Here is a 15,109-nt window from a genome sequence, read left to right as displayed (position 1 = left end):
TCCAGGAAGGGGGGTCGTCAGTGGCTTCAGGGAGTGTCACCTAGGAGAGCCACACGGAAGGCCTGACCTTAGGAAGGACCTGTGAGCAGAGGAAATGGTGTGAGTCAAGGCACAAATGTGTCAAAAGCACAGCCTATGCACGGTGATGGGAAAGAGGAGGAAGGTTCGGGCTGGCAAACCCAGCTGGAGTGCGTTGAGAAGCCCTCGCCCCTTAGCCTGGTGCCGCAGGCTGGGTTCCTCTGAAGGCAGAGCTGAGACTACGGAGTGTGTGTGAGTCATTTACTGGGGAACATTACCCTGGGTTCAGGAGTAAGGGATGGGGGTGCAGAAGGGGCAGAGGCAGTTAAAGGATGTGTAATCAAATTGGCCATGCTACGGGTGAGGGTAGATCATCCCATGGGACCTTTGGAGGACCCCATGAAATGTGTCTCACAGCTGTCCACGCTGGGAAAGGAAGGCTTTCCACCTCACCCCGCCGTTGGTCACTGTGGTCCCGTGAGCTGCTAATTTGCAGCAGTTCAGGACTGCCAGGGTTACTCCTGGGTGGATCGGGCTGGTGGCTGCAGGAGGGGTGGAGTTGTTGCCGGGATGGAGAGTTCTAAGTAGTGCACACAATGTGGTACTATCGGGGGTTTGGGGAAAAGCAAAAGCCATCAGTCGAGCTGGCCGACATGAGTCTTGGCCTTGAACTAGATTTCCTGGACTCTGAGCCAAGGATCCAGGGCAAGTACCTGACTTGGGAAGTGCAGGGAAGACAGGTAGGGGGTGGGGGAAGGGAATGCGTGTCATCAAGGGGACGTTAACAGGGCAGCCAACAAAATGGGCCCCGGAGCTTCATCCCATGGGAAGACTTGGGGACACACATCTTGGATCTGTCCTTCTGAGGGGTGAGGAGTTGGGACATCAACACACCAATTCCCATCAGTCACTGGCTGGTTGCTGCTCCTGGGGATGTTAATTCCCTGGCACTTGGCCTGCCATGAGGGCAGAGTGGCTTTCTGAGGTTTTGAACAGGCTCTCAGGCTCCCATACACATATTCCAACTGTTCTTTCCAAGAAAGCCCTTCCCCCAGGCCTCACCCTCAGGTTATCAGAAACGGATGGCAAGCTCTCATCATGGCCAGGACAGGCCACCATGGCCCCGGCCCTGTTCTGGTTTTCTCTGCAGCCTGGATCACCCTGCCAGGCCTGACATTATACATTCATTGGCTTATTGGATTATGACCTTTCTCCCCCAGTGACATGCTAAGCTCCCCGAGGTCAGGGACTTGGTCTAACTCAGGTGTTATTTCAAGTGCCTAGAACAGAGCCTGCACATGAAAGATTCAATAATGTATGTTGAATAAAGGTGGAAGGACTCTGCGAGTCTTGCCCTCAATATTTAGTCTCCCAGGAGGAAAGCAGCCCGCTGCTTCCCCTGGTTTCCCCAGGGCCTTGGGCGGGGATTCCCCTGACTGCTAAGCATCCCCCGCGGGGGATTCCTTTGGGTATCATCACAGCCATTTCCGGTTGGGTGGGCGTCCCCTCTGAGAGCCCGCAGGACTGGGGTCCGTGCCCTGTCCCACCTCCTCCATCTACCCCAGCCCCGAGGCTTTCCTTACAGTCTTTGGAGTAAAGTCACAGCAGTATTCAAAAGGTTAAAGCAGAGTGAACTGCTAATTTTAATGCTTTCTCTAAGCTTCAGTTTTAATAAGCGAAAATGATGTTCTTATTTGCAGTAAAGTGGTGTTATAAAATTCTGTCTGTCAAGCTCATTTTAAAACCATGGAAATAAATGATCTGACAAAATCAGGCTATTAGACAAGTGAGGAAGAGTGATTTCCATAAAAGTAGAGGAGCTGTTCCTTAATTTCACACTTGGTAGTCTTTTGGGTCGACTAAATTTTTAAATAAGTGATAAAATTATATTAGCGCAATTGCATTTTTATAGATTTTTTGGTCATTGTACTCTTTTTCAATCCCTTTATTTTAGCTCAAACTGTTCTGCTGAAAGGTTACTCTCAACTTATGTTACCTCGTAACAGTCTCTGCCCACAACGTGGCCCGAGGCTCACAGATCCTCAGACCATCCAAGCAGGGTCTGGTCAGAGCACATCACACGCCCGGAAATGGCCATTCCCTGCCAGACACCTGGGCTGGGGGCCTATGGTCTCCGGATCCAGAGGGAGGGGTGGTGGACCCCTGAGAATATCCCCTGGGCCCGGAGCTCACCTATCCCGGGCTTCTGAGCTCCTCAATTTTTTGCTCAAAAGGAGACTTGGTTCTCCGGAAACCCTCGGTCCTCCCACTCAGGATGCTGGCTGAGGACAGGACTGGGCAGTGTTTGCACAAGAAGCTGGGAACTCAGGCAGAGCAAGGGAACAGTGGCTCCTTTGGGGTCCTTCACGCGCCCTCCACAACCCTGCTGGCCCCCTCAAATCATCAGATAGCCAGCGCTGAGCTGGTGTTCTGTCTCAGGCCCTGGGAGAACCCTCAAAGGAAATCCAGAATCCCCAGTCTCCCGTGCAGCTGAAATATCCCTATCAGACAGACACGGGCCCAGTCGGGGGAAGGAGGGGGACTCTTCTGATTTGATTTTTAATAATCAAAGGACAGCAGCAAAGGTATGAATGTTTAGCACATCCTCTGCCCTGCTCTGTGCCGATTTCACAGGTTAACTGTTCAGAGCCCAGACGTCTGCGCCCCGCAGGTCCCGCCTCAGCCAGCTGCTGCGTCCCCTCATACGCAGAGCTCACAGCCTTCTGCTCTTTGCCGCTGGTGCTTTTGGCCAATTCCGAGACCCAGCCAGCAACTCATGCTCAGCCCCAGCCCAGGTTCCTCTCTTGTTCTGCCCAGGTTGAGCCCCTGCCTGGGTCACTGTCACACTCACCAGCCTCGTCCACCTCGACAGGTCACCCCTTGACCTTGGCAGCCTGCCTAAGCACAGGCAGTGAGATGACCTGACATAAAGGTCTGGTGAATGGCTGCCCCCTCACCCTCCGTGGATCGGTCTGGGTTCCGGAGCCGGGACCTGGGGCTGCACAGGTAACCCCCAGCTCAGCCTCAGCGTCCATCTAGCCTCTGGGTACGTCCTCCTAGCCTGTGTTGAGGGGCTCTGGCCATGAGGTTGTCCTCCAGGCTTCTCTGTGAGCAGTTTTTAAAAACATGGATTCATTTCCAGGTAGTCTGCTTCCAGGAGTAAAAGGAGTCTCTTTCTCATTGGAAGGGAGGGAACACATGTTTGTTGAGCGTCTGCTATGGGCCAGGCACAGTGCTAGGCTGTGAGGATGCAGACACCTCATCTGTTTCCAAGGGAGGGGTGTGGTACTCACCTGGGAAGCACAGCTCTCAGAACAAAGGAGCATCCTGCTCCAGCGAGAATGACCTCTTGTCACTGGAGGCCAGGCATCTGAAGAAGGGGGAGGCTGGGTGAGAGAGTCCTCACTAAGAGCTTTGGAGAATCATTTTTTGGTAATCTAGCAAAGTGAACCCGGCACTTTCTGTGTGCCAAGCACTGTGCTGGCTCCAATAATAGAAGGGCCCTTTCCCATTCCTCCCTCTGCAGGGAGGCGGAGAGGAAGCCTGTTTTCACCCGGAGGACTTTCCAGGTTGGATGTTTGGTCCAGGGGAAAGTGAAGCAACCTGGGAACTCACAGCCTGTCCCTGCCTCAGTCTCCCCATCTGTGCAGTGGTGCTCAAGGCTGTTGGAGGACTCTCCTGGCCCTGGCACCCTACAGCCAGGAGATCTGGGCAGTTATCACGCAGCGGCCGGAGTGTGTGCCCTCTGCCAGCCAAGGAACATTCTTCTGCCATTTGGGAGAGCATCTTCCAATCGCAGAAGTCAACACTGCATTCTCCCCAGAGTCTCCAAGAGGCAACGTGGGAGCGCAGGGGAGTGTTAGAGTCACACATGCTTCCTGGGAAAGAGGAGGAAGTGCCTGGTAGACAAAGCCTGCAGGGTGGCCTCGGAGGGGCAGGGCTGTCTCTCCCTAGGAAGGAAGAAAGAAGAAGTCCAAATTAGTCATGTTGTATTACTTCTTTTTATGGCAATGCTCTGAAAGTCTGCAAATGTCAGCATGTTAATTTACTGTCACTCAGTGATATTATTTCATCCTTTCAAAAATGTGTTTCTTGCATTTTCAGTAGCATACTCCAAGTGTTCTCCATCTCAAAGTTTCTATAGATAGTGCGACTACTTTCACTCTGACCGTTGCCAAAATGTAGAAATTCATCTTTGACTGTAGCCACATATATGTTAGGCATGGAGTTGGGGACTTGGGTTTCCTGCTTACAAAAAGGGGAAGAAGTCTGATTTTTCTCTCTGTTCTATCACCTCTTGTCCTCCTAAAGTGCTCTGGGGTTTCTCTCTCAAGGAACGTGCAGAGATAAATTTAATAGAGAAATTTTAAGGAATCAGTCACGGCTGAGTTTGTATATGCAGTCTGGACCCTCCCTGTCTCCGAAGCCAGCCCAGCCCCAGCCCGATGCTTCTCCTATGGTGGCAAACTTATTTCAAAAATTCTGATGAAACACTTTGTAAATTTTGTTATTCTGTGATGATAATAAATCATTATAGCCTTAAACACTTCTCTAGCTTGGAGCCTCAGTCACAAATTATCTTGTCATTCTGACCAAAACATTCTCCAAAAAAGCTTGACAAGTGCTAAAACCCAGAACATGAAACCATGTGTTGTTGTGAAAGCAAGATTCAGAAATGTCAATTAATTAGATTAAGAGGCTACTTTTAGCTTTACTCGTGTTGCCAAATAACCCTTAAAATATGCAGAGCAGTGGAAATCTACCTCCGCGGTAGAGCACTTCTGTGCCGAGGGAAGACAATGGATCGGACTCACGGATGAAACTACTGTAGCTGTCAGTCGGCTCCAGAGAATGATCTAGAAGCAAATGTCACTTCTTCTCCCACAGTGTGGCTTCATAAGCTGGGTAAATTCTGTCATTTATGAATTCAAGTAGTTCCCCCAACCCCGCCCCTTAGAATTCGTATACAGATCTAGAAGGAAAAGTCAAGCCTTTTTCCTATGTCTTTACTAGTAAGATGGATTTTTAATGTCTTTCTGTGCTTTTTTATAAATTTGCATTTGCATTTTGAAGTTCACTTTGTAAAAAAAAAAAAATCACGGAGAAATTATTTAAAATTTTTTTATCCCTGTTTCTTGAAAATCTGATCTTTAAATAATCTATATCCTCCATTTTATTTATGCCATAAACTGTTCCTATATTTTAATGGTCTGTTTGCTTTAAAAGGGGTTGTTGGTTTTAATAGCTCAGTTACTATCTTTGTAAACTAAACTCCTTCTGACGAAATTCAAGCAGATCATCTCTGCCTGTGTGTGGAAGGCACATTCCAACCCCTGAAAAGGAAATTTAAGCCAAATAAATATTCTGCCCAAATTAAAATACATCAAATGAATAGTTAACTTGGACAAGAGCTGATGGACAGAGCAGTCGGGCTGCGGACACGTGGGTGTTGGAAGAGCTGGCTGCCAGGCTCAGGAGAGGAAACCCAAATGAAATTAATTTCCTGTAACCCCCTTTGTCCATTCCTCTGGACTAATCGATTGCAGCATTGGCATGGACGTCTTGGGCGAGCAGAAACGGGCAGGACAGATGGTACCACTGAGGGTGACGTGAGGCCATTCCTGCCAGGATCTTAGAATTGCAGCCCCTGCACCCCAGGCACAGCTCAGCGCCCCCCCCCCCGCATCAGCTCTGGGGGCGTAGGCACTGGAAACTCACCTCCAAATTCTCATGGCAGTTGTACCCACCTTGATTCTATTGTAACCTGTGTGGGTTCTGATGCTAACTTGATGGCAGGGCATTTCCACAGAGGAAGACACATCTGCGCCCGCACAAAGAAATGGCAGGGGTGGGGTTGAGGCTGAGGCCGAGATGAGGGATGTCTGAAGCTTTGCAAAGTTGCATGGAGCTGTGACAGAAGCCCTCCCCTCCTGGCATTTATAAGCTCGCTACCCCCTGCCCACCGCCATCCCCAGCAGCAAGCATGAGGAACCAAGAGAAGCATGAAGGCCAGGTGCTCTGTCTGAGCCCTCCCTCCTCGGCTGGGGGCCATGGTGCGGGGGAGGGGGTGGGTTCACCCTGGCAGTCAGGGCAAGCTGTGCCCTGTGCCAAGGATGGGACTTCTTATGGGAGGGACATCTTGAATGGAGCTGTTTCCTGCATTCTGTCCTTTTGTGCAGGGCCAGGAGACGGATGGAAGTGGGGATCTACAGCCAAATGCCAGGTTTCTGTGCCTCACAGTTCCTGTGGGTCCCCCTACTCACTGTACTTCCCACCCCTCTCAACCAATCTCACTGTTTCTAGCCAGAAATGAAACAATTAATGAGCTAGACAGAAGCCCTACGTTACCTCTGGAACTAGATGGGTAATTAACACATAAATAAATAATTAAATAAGGAAATAAAAGAAAATGGATGAATGAGGCATCCAGGGCTCTAGTCTCCCCAGAATAAGATGCACAGGGTGGTAGATACACAGAGGGGAAGGGGGATGCCCGAGTGCTAGTCTCAGCTCTGTGGCTGACGTGGAGTGTTACCTTGGCCAAGTCACTCCCCGTTGCTGGGAGCTCTCTCACCGGACCAAAGAGCCCGCCCTGAATAAATGCCTGCAGGAGTGCAGGGATGAGACACAAACGTGGGTGGTTTAATGCAGCCGGATGGCAGGTGCTGCCATGCCCCCTCATGTCCCTTCACCTGCACCGTTATTGAACCTGCTAAAGGCTTCCTACTGCAAGCACCTGGGTCTCTAAGGCCCCAGGATCATCTTCTTCCACGCACAGAGAGCAGTGCTCAGCCAGAAATGGATGGGAGTTCTGGATCCCCAACTGCCCCGACCTTCAGAGGGGACCCCTTGGAGATCTTCCTGCACAGTCCTACAGAGGTTCCCAGTGGGATGGAGTCCCCATTGCCCCCAGTGGCAACACGCTTCTTAATGCATCTGCAGTTGGCTTCCTTTCTGTTTCTGTCTCCCCTATCCCCCCACTTCTGTCTGTACTTTTGGGGGTCACCTGTCAAAGGGAGGACCGCACCAAATCCTCATCTCAGGCTCCACTTCTGAAGGAGCCTCACCTACAAGACAGATAGGGAGTCGTAGGGATGGGGCCAACACGGGAGCCCATGCCCCCCCGAAGACGGGCAGCCCCCTGCTGTCACCTAGGAATGTGGCATCTAGAGATGCCAGAAATGGATACGAAATCTCCCAATTTTCAAGATTTGGCAATGAGTTAAAGTGATTGTTTAAAGTGTGGCCCAAACCAAACAATCTGCAGGTCGTATTCAATCCACAGGCTACATTTTCCACTTCTGCCAGGTACACAGTCACTGTTAGTTCAGGTGCCAGAGAGGCCCTGGATGAAGGCTCCTCTTCCTAGTAAATCCTGGTCTGCAGCCATCTCAGGGTCTAGGCAGTGTCAACAAAAGGACAGGTGGCCTTTGTGTGGGTGGTGGGCCTCCAGCTTTACCTCAAGGAGAGAGTGGCCAGGAGGTTCCTGAGGTCAGTGACATCCACCTTGGATGAAGAGCTGCCCCCCATCAGGAAAGCCTGCTCCCGAGGGCCCACGGGAACCCCGTAGCTTGGCTTCTATCAGGCTTATCCTTCTGCCCCATGGAAAACTGAGATCCTTTATTAGGAGGAACCATCCCTTGAGGAATCTGAGGCTTATCACCGCACTGGCATAGCTGAGGCCAGACATCACTCCAGATGCACAGAGGAACACCTTCCAACCCATACACAGGGCCATCTGCAGCCCAAACTTGAACTCCAAGTGTACAGCTCGAACCTGATGTTGGGGCAGAAAGAGTCCTGGTGTTTAGGGCCTGAAAACTGGTTGAGGTGAGACTGGGACCCGCTGCTGATCAGAATCACAGCTGTTGGTCCAGGAATGACCCAGTCCTGGGTTCCCACTGTTGTGACGGAGAGCTTTTCCCCTCAAGGTCGCCGAAGCCACTCTGCCCAGATTTCAGCGATGTGAGCCAAATTTCCTTTCTTTGCTTAAGATCTGGAGGCAATCCCTGCTGACAGCATCTTGACACGCATCCTTGAACCGCCAAGCCTGGAAATGAATGGGCACCCCATGAAGTACAAGTTCTGGAAGGCAGGTGGAAGTAGTGTGTGCCAACTGAGACCCACATCCAAGGCCTGTGAGTGGTGGACCTTGGAGGGTCCACGGCCCCTGGGACTAAGGAAATGTACGGACTTTTGAGAAAGGGGCCAGAAGCCCTAAATGGTCAAGAAGCTACAGTAGAAAATCCTAGAAAGGCCTCCAGGTGGAATAGAATAAAATACATCTATCACTGCAATGGTCGTAGCAATATTTCATTTCTGAGGATTCAGAGGGGATTCTCAGGATGCAAGAGGCTCTGCCATGGGTCCCGCCATCTCAAGGCACAGCCAGAAGGCAGCTGAGCAACTAGCTTTCCTGTGGTTTCTTACAAGGAGAGGCCCTCCCCTCCCAGCAAGCTCAGATCTTATCCATCCCTCAAGGTCCAGCCAGGCCCAGCTAGTTCAAAGATCGGCTCCCAGCCAGTGCACTTTGAGTTTCCGGGACCAGAGCCCTGTAATCTTACTCTTTGTTTTCTGCCCAATCGCACTCTTAATTGGGTGTTGCCATTTACTTGTCACAATTGCTTTGTCTCCTTTCTCCAGCTTGACTCCAAACTCATTAAAGGCCAGGACAGCTCAGGGTGGGTCTTAGGCGTTATTTCTTCCTTCTGGGTGCAGGCACAGGGTGGGCGTGGCTGCGCTCTGGTCTCATGGTCCAGCCCCCTGAGATGGGACTTGTACAGGGTCCCAGGAGACCTCGCCAGGGCCCCCGCCCCATGTCTTGGGCACACAGAAGCTCCTCAGAACTTCTCTCAAGACGAACCGTGGGTCCCCATGTTTAGGAAAGGCAAGCCCTGCTGCAAATGGGCCATAGTGTCAAAGTCTCCCTGTAGCTATCCTCCTCTGGGTGTCTGGCCCCAGCCTTGCATCTGCTCTCAGAGCCTTCACCGGGCCCATGCCCAAGGCGCGCCATCTTCTTCTCAGCGCTTCCTTCCCCTGCCCCATTCCATCCTGCCCCCTTGGCTCTTGGTGGCAGAAAGAGAGGGGCTGATTTTCCACCGGGTGGACACCTCACCTCTCTGGCCTTCAGTTCAATTTAGGAGAATGGGCCCGTCTCTTTTCCAGCCTTGAGAGATTCTCACCACCCCCTTCCCCTACCTCTCTACCCCCGAAACAGAGTCGTGCAGGGGCGTGGGTGGAGGGGATCTAGCCAGCAGAGGAAGTAGCCCGTACACCGAACACACTCTACTTTGTGATTTTTCCAGGTTCTATGCTACCTTGTTGATAACGTGAATATCGACAGTATTTGAGAAAGCTGTAATGCAAAGTTGGGGAAAACAGTGTGAAGTTCAGTGGTCAGACCTTGAGGACCACAGAGAAGGCAGGAAAGGGGGTTCCTTTAATATGCTCCCTTGCCCCCACCCTGCCCTGCCCCTCAGGTCCCGGACCCACCCCCGGCTCACTACTCCCAGGGGAATCTGCGGTGTCGGGGAGCTCATGAGCCTCACACGAGACCCAAGGCTCAGTCTCTGAGTGAAACACCAGGGCCAAGTGTCAAACTCCTTCCAGAACCATGGCCCTTTCGGAGGCAGGGGATTTAGTGTAGGCTCAGCAGATGAATGGGTTTGCACTCAGCCTGTGCTTCTAACACTTCTGCAAACAGACGCCTGGCTGACCTTCCTGAGAGCAACTGTGGGCCAGGGCGGGCCACGGCGCCCCACTGGGTCTCATCTACAGATGAGCCCTGTAGGAATCCCAGCCTGGCTGGGGAGAGGCAAGAAGAAAATGAGCACGTGACTGTCCTGAGAGAGCTGAGCTTCTGCACACACAGATGGGATGACATCTCGGGGTGGGAGAAGGCCTTTGCTTTTGTGGGTGTCCCAACATGAGGATGCCCTCTTACCATCTCAGCTGGGGGCCTCGGGCCACCTCCCTTGCTTGAGAAGTCGGTTCTGCGTCTCCCCTTACCATTGCCCATCCCAGCAGTTCCATCAACGTGCTGTTTAGCCACGGGGGAGGGGGGAGACTCCCCAGGACCCCAATTCAACAGGCACAGTCCCTTGTGCCTGGAGCTGGAGTCCACTGGGCTGAGGATGGGTCAAGCCGTGAAGAGACCGCACGCGTGAACTTAGCACGACCACGCAAGCTGGCCACGCCGCCTGGAAGGTCCCTGCGCTGCAGGAAACTTTCTGGTCCCCCAGCCAGAACTGCTTCTTTCTGAGGCCTGTCACTGCAGCTCTTCAAACCCATTTGACTGGGTTGGAGCGCATCACACTGTCACCAACTCAGTTTTCATTAAGCGGCTGCTTCTCTGTTAGCCTAGCCAAGCAGAAGAACTCAAACACATGCACAAATTAAATCGACATCCAAACTCCACCGATATACAAAGCAATTTAAATGATATTCATTAGAGCGATGACAAGCCCTGATGAGGCTTTCAGGAGCCGGGTCCTTCAGCTTTTGCAGACTCGGTTTCATGGTCACTGAGGCGGAACTCCGGCGACTCTACCTCCATTTTTTTTTTTTTTTTTTAAGCTAAGAAAATGACTCCTTCCTGACACACCTACCTCATTCTCTCTCCTTCCCTCCTCGCTCTGTCTTGGCCCAAGTTTCCCCAGCCCTAGTTTCCGGACACAGGTATGGCCGTGAACCGGAGAGTCACGTAAAGGAAAAAGCAGCCACCCTGACTCCTTTTTTCCATAAATGCTCCAATTAAAACAGATTTCAGTTTCTCGTAATTTCATTTCACTTGGCCTGGGAGATCTCTAACTCACAATTATGACAGTCGTAAATGTGTCCTGGAATCCTGCTGTGGGAAAAAAAAAATAATGGAAGTGAAATGTTGAAATGCAACAATGTTTCAAACTTAACCCTCCAAATTTAAAAAGTCATTTCCCAAGTCCTATTTATATATTGTAATTTTTAAAGAGAGAGCAGGATGGGGCCCTACCCCCACCCCTTGCTGCTGCCTGGGGCTACAGTGGAGGAGATAGAGGCCTGGTGTGGTCTGCAGGCGTGGGTGAGCACGGGACACTCGGGCCTCACGTGTGGGAGCTAAGAGCCATGCCAGCCTCAGAGCCACATCTGAGTCTCCCAGTCCCAGGGAAGGCTTCAAGTCCACCTGGGCAAAGAGAGCAGCAACGGACTGCCTGATTCACCGCCAGCTAAGGGCAAAGCAAGGTCATGGCCACATCCATCAGCACTCTGAGCTTTGGAGTTTGCAGCCCAGATAATATTCACAGCAGGAGGAATGATCACCAACTTCATACACTGATGCCTGCACTTCTGTTTATAATTTTATGCTCAAGGTTAATTATGTGCGTCCTTGCCTTTGATCAGAGATATGAGCACGTGAGAATGTTGCCTGAGCCCATATTGGGAAAATAAGGATTCTAAGAGATACCCATGGACTGAAAACACACTTTCATCATTAAGGCATGAGCTCTTAATTAGGAAAAAGCTCTTAAAAAATGGCATGTCCAACTGAACGTCCTGTGATGATGAGAATGTTCCATGGCTGTGCTGTCCAAAAGAGTAACTACTGGCCACATGTGGCTACTGAGCCTTTGAGGTATGGCTGGTATGACTGACGAATGAAACTTTTCATTTTATTTCATTTAAATGTGAATAATCTCATGTGGCTGATGGCTACTATATTTGACCGCTCGGGTTAGACAGTAAATAACAGTGTATTCTAATTCCTGAGTAGCTAATTGTGGATGTTAATCTCTGGAAAGAGGTCACCTTGCTGATCGTCATTATCATCAGGAATGATTTATTAAGAATATATCAGTACATGACATTATACAAAGGTGGTAGAAAAGCTGTTCCTCTGATCTTCTATCATTAGAATTTAATTTTGAAAACACCTGGCTCTTTGGACCGGGGGTAGTGCACTGACCCCTGAATGCTGAGCCTCAAGAAGCCACTAACTTTAAGTCACTCCCGATGTCCAAAGCTATGGCCGAAGTCACCATCAGGCTGTCCGGGACCGTCAGGCCTCTGAACAACAATTTGGCAAATCCATTGTTTTGGCTGTGCAGGGAACACGGTCCCAAATCGACAGTGCTTTGGGATGCCTTTGGAACCATCAAAAGCCCACCCGATACCAGGTTTGCTTGCCTTTACAATCTTCCTAGGGGTAGCCTGCTGTCAAATCCTTGGAGATCAAAACACGGTGCCTTGTGCGTCCAACAGCATCTCCGTCTGGCTTGGGGAAACTCGATGGCCGTGTGGAGAGCGCACACCTTCCTGGAAGCGAAACCCTGTTTGCTCCTTGCTTTCTGCACGGACACCAGGAGTCCAGGCCTCGGCAGTGACAAGGCTGCCACGTCGCACACACAGGAAGGTGGGGTTTGTCAGGATGAGCTTTTCCTCCCAGAAGCTTTATGCTAAGAGACAGAACTGAGGCTTCCCCCAAAGGAGTGAGATGGTTTCTGAAGCTAACTATAGCATAGTTTGCAAAGGCCAGCATACCCTGGAATCGTGTGGGAACACAAGCACGAGTACCTTGTCTGCATCTCTGAGGTCAGCCGCGGGCTGAAAGGCATCGACTGGCACCGGGTCCCCGGGGAAATGCATTTTTAGGTTTCCTTTTGCCAAAGATTACACGTGCTTACTAATAAATCCCTAGGGAGAAAAAAGGTTAGTGTTTCTCTTACCAAAAGAATAACTAACTGGCAGAGCAAAAATGGTAATTTCTCCATGAGCTAAAAGGATAATAGCTATTATTTTAAAGTATTTATTATTAAAGAGTGGTGTTGCAGTTTGTGTGTTTTCATTCTTATGATTGCTTCCTATAATACCAAGTGGATTATTTTTGTGCTAAATAGTCAACAGAATAAAATGCGATTGCAATTTTCTAATTTCAAAAGAGCTGCACAGACGAATTTGAAAAAATAAAATTATTTGATTTTTTTTTTCTTTTTTTCTATTAGATGACTTAGAAATCTCAGGAGACGATAGTTTCAACGCAGGATTTGTTCAATGGAGCCTCGTTTCCCATCAGCTCATGCCTTCAACTACCTTCAGGCTTCTAACTTCAGGGTTCTGCTCTCAAGACGGAGTTTAGCTCTTCCCAGAGCTTGGCAGGTACTAGGGCCTTTTTTCTCTTTTAGTAGTCAGTCACCAGGTCTGTGAAACAATAGGTGGACCAGGGGTTGGGGGCAGTGAAGTCCACCGAGCTGGAGTGGTCTGATTTGGAGAGAAGGAATCCTTCCAGATCTGCAGAGACCACAGCCCTGAGCTCTGCTGGGGAGGCCTTCCTGGGCTAACCACTGCCACCTAAGCTCTCCTTAGCACCCGGCAGAGAAGCAGCTCTTTGGTGGTTATCAATATTTTTTTTCCTTTTTGCAGAATGAAAATAGAACGAAGATGCCAGGGAGATCTGGGTCTTCATCATAACCCACCCTCTTTAACTATGTAAGATTTTGGTTAATTATAGAATTCTTGCTGCCTCAAACTTAAAGATACATCACTGATATTTTTTGCTAAATGTTGACGGCAGCGAATAGCTAAGATGTGGCATATTGATTTCTTGTTGTGAAGTGAGCTGTTCAAGCTCCATTTAAGATTTTCATCTTGCATGTAGCCCTGAGCACATCATAGCACCATAAATTAGTTAAATTGCACATTTATCACAAATGTTATTTTAAGATACTGCGTAAATGTGATGGCTGGAAGATATACAGTAGGACTGCAACAAGCCTGGGCTTGGGTGGGGTGAGGTCGGGGTCACCCACACACCTGTGATTAAAACCTCCCTCACTTGGCACCATCCCTCCTCCTCCCTGGACTCGTTTAAAGAGCTGACTTGGATGACCCATTCCTTCCTGCACTCACATTCTCTATTAACATCAACCGTAGGCGAACTAGTGCACAGCTGCATCGGCCTTGGAATACAACTTTAGATCTTCCCAACTGATCTCAGGAAAATCGGGGACATTCTGGGCTGTGAATGGAAGGCTCTTTTGGACAGTGGCCCACTCTCCAGCCAGGAGAGGGTTTGATGACCTTGAGAGTAAATGGCCCTGCATTTCCACGTGGGGTGAGGCCCTAGCCAGCCCCGCCTCCTGCCACGACGCATGGCTGGGAGACTGCCATCGTGCCGGGTTAGGTTTGCAGTCATGACTCAGGTCCTCCACTGCTGAGTTACTATGTTTCCTCTAAAGGCAAAATTAATTTCTGGGCCCCATTAACATGAGCAGTCCTTTCTTGGCTATGAGCCCCTGGGGACCAAATGAGTCATAGAATCTGCTACCTGCCTTGGCGATAAATCCTCACTTCTGTACCCAAACTGAAGTCCTAAAGCTAACCCTGGGGGTGGGGTGAGGAGAAGAGGGGCAGGGCATCAGTTTCTCCTCCCAAACTGTAAAGGGGGGGCGGGGTTTCCAGCATCACTTGCACAAATCCCATCTCCCTTCAAGCCACATGGGCCCTGGTGGTGATGGAAGTGTTGTCAGTTTAATCTGTTAGATGCAGGACTTTGGATTCTAATAAACCAATGCTATATTTAACCTGTGAAAAATTCAAGAGTGGAAATCTGGGCTCCAGGATGTGGAGATGGGGAAGGCACGGGAGGGAGGGTGTCTCTGTCCCCTGAGCCGTTTCCAAGGGGAGCCGGCCCCCCAGGGAAACGTATGGTGTCCCAGGCCTCCTTCCAGGTAAGGGCGGACAGGGAGAAGAACTGCTCTTGGAGGGACTTCTGCGGCCACCCTGGAAGAGATGGGGAAGGGGACAAGGCCCGTGACCCAGAAGGGAAAGACCCGTCTGCACCGCCCGAGGGCAGAGCCCAACAGTGTGCCTGCATTACAAGGCGAGAGCAGAGCCAGCACACACCTCCCTACTTGCCAAAAACCCGTTTTAAACTCTAGTGAGGTTCTCTCTAAAAACCCGGAGAGAGATGGATTGCTGAGAGAAAGTAGAGCAGACAGAAATTTTGGCCTCATCTTGACACAAAGGGGTGGGAATGAACAGGAAAAAATGTAGGCGTGTTGCCGAACATCTCTGAAAGGGCTTAATTTAAATTTTTAATAAAAGCGTATATTTTTTT

Source organism: Globicephala melas, chromosome 19 (genome assembly GCF_963455315.2).
Source record: "Globicephala melas chromosome 19, mGloMel1.2, whole genome shotgun sequence".
NCBI classification, from domain to species: Eukaryota; Metazoa; Chordata; class Mammalia; order Artiodactyla; family Delphinidae; genus Globicephala; species Globicephala melas.
The sequence above is the reverse complement of the archived record's forward strand: the minus strand, read 5'-3'. Positions refer to the sequence as shown.